This window comes from Centruroides sculpturatus, unplaced genomic scaffold (genome assembly GCF_000671375.1).
Source record: "Centruroides sculpturatus isolate CEXI.00-Female unplaced genomic scaffold, Cexi_2.0 scaffold375, whole genome shotgun sequence".
NCBI lineage: Eukaryota > Metazoa > Arthropoda > Arachnida > Scorpiones > Buthidae > Centruroides > Centruroides sculpturatus.
This window is the reverse complement of record NW_019384589.1, coordinates 335,326-337,276: the sequence shown is the minus strand read 5'-3', so window position 1 is coordinate 337,276 and position 1,951 is coordinate 335,326.

Here is a 1,951-nt window from a genome sequence, read left to right as displayed (position 1 = left end):
GCGAACCCACGACCAACTGGTCGTGGGTTCGCACCTTTCCAGCGTGTTAATCAAGTGAATTTTTCGGGATTTCTTTACGTTTGTAACACCTAAATAGTGGCCAGTTTTCCATCCTATAGAAATTTCCAACAGACAGTTCTCCTTGTGCTTTTTGAATAAATTAACAGCATTAAAATTATAAATATTTTCTAATACTTTTGTGTTAAAATATAGAAATGAATAGAGGTTATTTATAGATTGTTTATGAGGTCTACTACTATTTCTCAATGGTTTTCTTATGTATGTGTTATAACTATTCAGCAATATCAATCTATTTGTATGCATAGTCGTCAACTGAATTCAAAATATATTCAGTTTTCCTGACTTGTTTATCATTCGAAACCAGTCAAATTTCTAATAATAGACACCTGAAAATAATGGCATTCACTGAGGAATTCGTACAAAACAACCTCCTAACAACGACCGTGCTTTTATGTTCTCGTCAGTGTCCGTTGTTCAGAGTTTATCCAATTTTATAATCATATTTTTATATATTAAAAAAAAATATTATATTAATTCGTAATGTTTTTGTTGGCGTTAAATCGAAGTCATTCGAATAATAAAAACGATATAAAGAGGTGCGAACAGAAGTTTTAAAGTCACATGATTTGGTGATGTGTGACACAGAACGAATCATTTGTAAGTATTCATTAGCAGTATATTAGAGTGGTGCTGTATAGATCTGTCATAATGTCTGTCTGTTTGTCGACTCGTTGGAAAAAGAATTATAAAAAGTCTATGAGCCTCTGCATTCAGTAAAGTGAGAGTAAATGAGTTTTGTAATAAGATCTGTGAAGAATTCCATTACCTTCACTACCTATTAAAAGAGAGAGAGGGGGAGAAAAAACCAATATTTGAAAGCTGAATAAAGAAAACATACAAATAATCACCACGAAAATCAAGAAAACACATGTTTAGATACTATATTTCCTTGTAACGAGTCTTGGTTCCAATAGAGTGGGAGTATATTAAATGTCCTCTAAAAATATTCAATGTAACGCCATTAAATATATTTAGAAAATCCTAAAAATACCTATAAAAATTTTCCATAAAGGTTTATTAATGAGGCAACGTTATATCGGGTTTGGGAATTGGAAGGAAGTATTTATTTAGTTCTCTCGTAAAGTAATGAACATAAATATTTAATTACTATATTTAGATAAGGTATTATGACCTGACCATAAGAACGAAGTTGTTCCCTATAGAAAGTAAATAAAATTAACTTTTGTATAAATATAATTATTAAAAAAAATAATTTAATAGCATGAGAAATCAATTAAATGAGTAAAACATTTAGTACCTTAAATTAAAGAGAATAAATCGTTCAAAAATACTTTAATTAGTAACCAGAATCTTGTACTAATAATTTACTTTTCTTCCTGAAATAGGGTGGAACCAACGACCGGTCGTGGGTTCGACCCTAATCGCGCTAGCCACCTTGAATTTACCACGTTTTTTTTTTTTCTCTTCTCAAACACCTAAGTACGGATAGTTTCTCGTGTTCTCAGTGTTTCATGCTTTATTGCATCAATTAAACCCATCGAATATTTATTTCCTCAAATAAAGGAGCCATTTTACCTTGCTAGAAAACACTAGGCAGCACTCTATACTATTACGATTTTAAAAAATACCGAATTAACTATTTATTTAGATGATGTGTCTTGATTTTTCCCCATAGTAAACAGCATATACCAGGTTTAGTTTACATAAACAATTACAAGTCGACCCCCCTATAACACTGTTAATTATTCCGTTTTATATGAATTCCATGTTGTACGAGTCACTTAGATTTTACATATACGTGTTCCGGGCTGTGGACGGCTCAGGTATTTGTAAAATCTAAGTGACTCGTACAACATGGAATTCATATAAAACGGAATAATCAACAGTGTTATAGGGGGGTCGACTTGTA